The sequence below is a fragment of the Gossypium hirsutum genome, chromosome D10 (genome assembly GCF_007990345.1).
Source record: "Gossypium hirsutum isolate 1008001.06 chromosome D10, Gossypium_hirsutum_v2.1, whole genome shotgun sequence".
Classification (NCBI taxonomy): Eukaryota; Viridiplantae; Streptophyta; class Magnoliopsida; order Malvales; family Malvaceae; genus Gossypium; species Gossypium hirsutum.
This window is the reverse complement of record NC_053446.1, coordinates 20,038,898-20,045,694: the sequence shown is the minus strand read 5'-3', so window position 1 is coordinate 20,045,694 and position 6,797 is coordinate 20,038,898. Positions and strand designations below refer to the sequence as shown.

The 6,797-nt window shown below is 36.5% G+C and overlaps 1 non-coding gene across 1 annotated transcript; it reads right to left on the bottom strand.

Moving 5' to 3' along the window:
- Positions 1 to 5,913: 5,913 nt before the first annotated feature.
- Positions 5,914 to 6,020, bottom strand: LOC121222840 (small nucleolar RNA R71). Its single transcript, XR_005920210.1, has one exon. It is a non-coding gene; the product is annotated as a small nucleolar RNA R71 (small nucleolar RNA).
- Positions 6,021 to 6,797: the final 777 nt, after the last annotated feature.

Sequence of the window (6,797 nt, the reverse complement as noted above, 5' to 3'; positions counted from 1 at the left end):
GAGATAAGATTGGAATCTTCAACCTGCTCCACTGCAACTTCAGGGAGATAAGGTTTGTCGCTTCAATCTGCTCCACATCAACTTTAAGGGGATAAGATTTGTAGTCTGTCTTCAATCTGCTCCACTGCAACTTCAGGGAGGTAAGATTGGTTTATTTTTCACCTGTTCCACTGCAACTTCAGGGAGATAAGGTTTGTGGCTTTAATATGCTCCACTGTAACTTCAGGGAGATAAGATTTGTAGCTTGTCTTCAATCTGCTCCACTGTAACGCTCCACTGTAACTTCAGGGAGATAAGATTGGTTTATTTTTAACCTGTTCCACTGTAACTTCAGGGAGATAAGATTGGTTTATTTTTAACCTGTTCCACTGCAACTTCAAGGAGATAAGGTTTGATATGATCTGCTCTATTGCAACTTCAGAGAGATAAGATCTACAATTTATAACTTCAATTTGTTCCACTGCAACTTTAGAGAAATAAGATTCGCTATCTTCAGTTTGCTCCACTGCAACTTCAGTGAGATAAAATTAGTAACTTTAACCTGCTCCACTACAAATTTAGGGAGATAAGGTTTGCTATGATCTTCAATCCATCCCACTGCAACTTCAGGGGTATAGGATTAGTGGCTTCATTGACCTGTTACACCATTCCTTGGGTAACATGTCCTGTAGAATCCATTTCATGGGTCTATTTATGCCAAGTGATTAGGATGTCATGATTAGAATGAATCAAATTCTCCTAACTAGATATGTATGAATGATATTTGCATGAATATTTCTTTTAGAATGATCCCCTTTTAGTGCTTGGGTTGACATTGCTCGTTGTTCATCGAGGTTTTATCACTGACATATTACGCTGCCTTCTTGTTCAACTAGTATCTTTGACAGAAAACCTGAAGAAATAGTCACAATTTAAACTATTCTTTCTCAAATGTTTCTAACCTTTAGGTTTGGTTAGTTCTAAATAATAGTCCTATTTTAGGTCCTCGTACTATTTAGAAGCTTTCAAAGTACTATGCAGAACTCATTTTGCTTGAATATTATCAATCCATTAATCGTTATTTCAATGAAAAAAAATGCTTGAAAAAGAATATCACAATGGACAAGATGAAATTTTATTGAGAACAAAGGTCGAAATGAATAAATTAATCAAGATAACAAATTTTTCTAAGATGCATAAGATGAAAACAAGTGCCCAGATACCGTAGCATGAGCTTTTCCGCACAAACTTTTTGAGGACCCTATTGAACTTGATATGTGTTTCGAAGATTTAGAATGCTTTGTTGGCGCCTCAGGATGTAGCATCCCTCGTTCTTGCTAAATTTGACATAGTAAAACTACCGTATGCCCCACCTTCGATCAAAATTTGAATTGCCCTTTTCTGGGTTTTCAATTCAAAACCCCTTTGGTCTCAAGGTGCCCTTTGCAGGTTTTCGCCTTGGCCTCACCTTTTTCTTTTCTATTTTTTTTATATTTTTTATGAATTATTTTTTGATTGAATCTGAACTAATAGGATTAGGCAAGTCCTTGTTATAAACACTTTTCCAGGTAAGGCCTTCCACATAAGGTCCTTCCTAATTTGGCATCCTCTTTCTTCTGAAGTCCATTTGTATGGGAAGGATCTTCTTCGATACCAAGTCCCCCTCATGAAATTTTCTGGGGTGAACCTTTTTAGGTGAGCTCGCATAATTTGTTTTTGGTACATTTGACCATGACGGATAACTTTGAACCTTTCTCTTCAATTGAGATTGGGTCCAAAAAACTCGGAAAAAAGGAATCTCGACTTCAATGGGCAAAATCGTGATAAGCCAAAGAAAAAGTGTTGCCCTGGTAGAGGGTTGTTTTGCCTCCACTGCATCGTTCATTTTGGGGTGATATGTTGTTAATCTTAAACATACTACAAACCTTTGATATCCTACTGTTGTTAGTGCATTATCAGATATGATCATTTTTGGCATTCCATACCGACATATGATTTCTTTTTTTCAAGAATTTGTTGACTGTCGGCTTTGTGACATTGGCATATGAAGCAGCTTCCACCCACTTAGTGAAGTAATCAACGACCACAAAGATGAATCAATGACCGCCAGAAGCTTTTGGCGAGATTAGCCTAATGACATCCATGTCCCATATAGAGAAAAGCCACAGATTCCATTTATTCTTTGTAAGGTAGGATTTTTTTCTCATCTTGTTCTACCATCCTTAACAAATCAGGAGATAAGCTACAGTCTCGATCATCTTCAAAGCCCTGTGGTTCCTCTGGACACATATCTTGCTCAAAAGGAGGTTTTGAGTCAGTAGCAGTGTCGCTTATATCATTGATATCTGGAAACCTGTTATAGGGACAAAGGAAGATCCAAAGAACAAAAGAATCGAAGAATATTTATCTGTGTAGTATGATTATGAATGAAATGGAAACAATAAAAGAATATTTACTCGAAGCGAGAAATAAAGATGCATTTAATTGAAATAAAGATGTTGGACATACACCTATCTCACAAAAGGATTCTTATTGCCCCTAGGCTTAGAGCAATAAGCGTGTTTTGGAAATTACTTTGAATTAGGTCTAAAAAATTCAGGGATCTCCTTCACAGTCCCATTGTTCAAAACACTCCCTGATAAAATCTCTTCCCTGACTCCTTCAGATACGGAGTTCAAATTTCCCAACATTCCTTCCGGGCCTTTGAATTTATCAAGGAATTCCAACTCTTTATTATCCATTAGGCTTTGCACCAAAGCTTAGAATTTAGCCCACTCCTAGATTTCATGACCTTTTTCAGTGTGGAACTCACAGTAGCTCCTTATCCCTTTTGGTCTCTTCTCTGAATTCTGAATGATTAATCCCATGTCTATCATTTGTTTCAAAACTCATTTCAGTGGGGTTTTTACTTCTGCAACATTGGTTTTGGTTCTCTTTCCTCCATTCTCAATTATCATGTTTACCCTTGGGTCTAGATGACTAGGTAACGGATTTCCTGTCACATTAGGTCCAGATGGATTGTCAAACTTCACGATGTCCATCTTGATGAATCTTTCAACTAACTTTTTAAATGTAGTGCAGTTTTCAATTGAATGTCCTGTTATTCCCACGTGGTATTCGCATTGGGCGTTCGCATAATACCACTTTGAGAATGGAGTTTGCACTGGTTCCAAGTAGAATAGAGATACCACATGCGCATCAAACAGATTCTGATACAGCTCTCTATATGTCATTGGGATGGGTGTGAACTGGAGTCTTTCTTTGTTTGGCTTTGAGTTGGATTCTTACCTTGAAGGGCCTTGATAGTTAGTGGTTACGGCCCCCGACTGGCCTATAGTGACCGATTTGGAATAACCTTTATTATACATGCTCAGGTTATTCACTTCCTTTTCCTTGTTCTTTGGGGTTTATCTTTTGACGCTTTCCCCCACATCCATTGGAAACACAAAGATTTATATACTTTTTCATACCTAATTTTACTTAAAATCATGCATTTTCGATAGAATTTTTGTCATAAAATAATTAATATTCATAAAATAATTAAATTGTATTAAAAATTTGAACATGTTAATTTTTAGTCAATTTTACAATTATTTTTAGTGAATTTTGATTATTTTACAAAGGGTAAAAATTGACCCAGCAGACACTGTTAGAAGAACAAAATCGAGAAGCAATTTGAAGTAAAAAGGAAAAATAATTTCCAGCCTAAGACAGTCAAAATATATGTATTAATTCATAATATAATTAATTTTAATTTATTCCCAATTTAATTTGGGCTAAATTAATTAATTTTAATTAATTATGGAAAAAGGGCCCAGTTGAATTGCGCTAGTTAAACAAATTTGAGCGAGTCGAACCAGCCACCAATTGGGCATCCCAGAATCGTTCAAATGTTGACCCAAATCAGAATTTTAGCTGATTAAATGATCTACAAAAAGGCCCTTGGATGACTTCCAAATTGCATTCAAACCTCACCTTAAATTAAGGCTTTACGGATTTGCCCCAGGCTAATTTTAGCAAAGTTGAAAGTCTCAACTATGCCATGTAGCATGGCCGGCCATCAGGGGGCTCTTTGGCTGCTGAAATTTGCTATTTTTAGCAGCCATCTTCAGCTATATAAACCCCCTTTTTCTTCCCATTCAAAGAATCCCTCATTCACATCTTATCCCCACAATCTCATTCTCTCTTCTCCTCTCTCACTTTCTCTCAACTTTTCCTTCCCGTTTTCCCTTTTGTTCAAGTGCCGATTTCTTCTTTTGGGAAAGAGGTCCTCACCAACCATTTTTAGTATATTTTTTCATAAGCCACCTTGATAGTCGTGGACAACGGAGAACGAAGAACGGAGAAATCAGTCAAGCAACAGAGAAACACCGGATTTGCTTTTTGCTCCCTATCTCTTTAAATTTAGTTGTTGTTTTGACAAACATGTTTATGAATATTTATGCTATTGAGATGGTTATTTTAATCAATCTAGCTTGAATTTAATCCGTGTTGGTTTGATTATATTTTGCCTGCTTGAATTATTGAAATTGTGTTTGTGCTGCTATAAGCCTCGGTAAGATGCTTGATTGAGTAAAATCATGCCTAAATTATTCTTGCAATATTAATTGTTAGATAACTAATGAATTAATTATTAAATCATATTGAAATTGTAATTAATCAACACAATACTTAATCAGTGCATGTTTATTCTTCTAAGTTAGCTGAAGTTAAGTTAGCATTGTATTTGGCGATACATATGCCTTGCATAACTTGCAAGATTATTGTGATTAAACTTTTTCAAGGTAGAAAAACTCTATTACTTCACTTAATCTTTTATATGCTTGTGAAGATTGATTAATCGCTTGGATTGACATTGAAAAATGTTCAAGAGATTGATTAATTTAATAAGTATGTATGAGCAGTAGTTAGCAAATTACCGAGTTGCCGTGAATTTGTTCGTAGCAGTATAAACATAAGTTTAATAATTCTAAGTTTAAGGAATACAATTAATCCAACACAATTATATCATCTTGATTAAGCCTTATTTGAAATCGTGCATTAGAACCTTTTTATTTTTAATTTTTTTTACTTAGTTTTTAACCTTTAGTTTTTAATCATCTTTAAACCAAAATATTTTCCATCACCAAAGTGTTTTAACATTAGTTTCATAAATATTCCTTTTCACAGTCCCTGTGGGTACGGTAACTCGACATTTACTTGTCACTTTATTACTTGTTGTGATTGTGTACACTTGCACATTTTCTTTTTTCCAAGTTTTTGGCGCCATTGCCGGGGACTGTTTAAAAAAAAGCTATTATTTGTGAATCTGTTTTTACATTTTGGTTTATTTATTTTCCTGTTTAAATCTTTACTTACTTAATATTTCTGTGATTATTTCAGGTGCTTTTGAGTATTGAACAGATTATTGACTTAGTCCCTGTGGACCCTGAAATAGAACGAACCTTTCGACTATGAAAAAGTCAAGCGAACCAGAGAAGGACCAAAGAGATAAACTTTGAGCATATGAATCAAGGAAACGAAGCAAACCTTACTCAGAATCCTATCCTTATTGCTAATGATAGGGATAGAGCTTTACGACAGTATGTCGTGCTAGTATTTAACGATCTTAATTCGGGTATTAAGAGACCCGAAATCGAGGCATAACAATTCGAGCTAAAGCCAGTCATGTTCCAGATGCTTCAGACTGTGGGCCAATTCAGTGGAATGCCTACTGAAGATCCTCATCTTCACTTAAGACTATTTATGGAAGTGAGCGATTCTTTCAAGTTAGCCAGAGTACCCGAAGATGCATTACGACTGAAGTTGTTCCCATATTCGCTAAGGGACAGAGCTCGTGCCTGGTTGAACTTATTGCCACCGAACTCAAGTTCTACATGGCAAAAGTTAGACGAGAGATTCCTCATGAAGTATTTTCCTCCAAGCAAGAATGCCAAGTTAAGGAATAAGATCATTGCCTTCCAAAAAATGGATGATAAGTTCTTATATGAGGCATGGGAAAGGTACAAAGAGTTATTATGAAAGTTCCCTCATCATGGAATCCCAAATTGCATTCAACTTGAGACATTCTATAATGGTCTCAACGCTTACACGAGGATGGTAGTGGACGTCTCTGCTAATGGTGCTCTCCTTTCTAAGTCTTATAATGAGGCTTACAAAATTAATGAGAGGATTGTCAGCAGCAATTATTAATGGCCAACCAGTCGAGCAACGTCAGGAAGATGAGTCGTTGGAATACATGACGTGGACGCTCTCACTTCACTCGAATCTCAGGTATCTTCAATATCCTCAATGCTTAAAAATCTTACCACTAATAGGTCTAACAGTTTTGCAGCCCAACCACCTAACCAATTTGAGAATATAGCCTTGTGTATTGTGGGGAAGGACATTTGTTTGAAGAATGTCCATCGAACCCCGAATCCGTATATTACATGGGTAACCAAAACCAAAACCAAAACCAAAACCGAGGGAGGCAAGAACTGCAAACCAACTTTTATAAATCATCATGGTGAAATCACCCGAATTTTTCCTAGAGTAACTAAGGGGCTGGAACCAGTAACACTTACGCCCAACCTAGACCAACTCAGCCGCCTAGTTTCCCCCAACAAGTTTAGAAACCAACCAAAGCAGAACCATCCTATAGCTTAGAGAATCTATTGAAAGCATACATGAAGAAAAACGACGCCACTCTAAGGAATTTGGAGAATCAAATGGGCTAGCTTGCTACTGAACTTAGGAATCGACCACAAGGTGCTCTACCTAGTGACACAGAAAATCTGAGAAATCTGGGAAAGGAACATAGTAAAGCATTGACATTG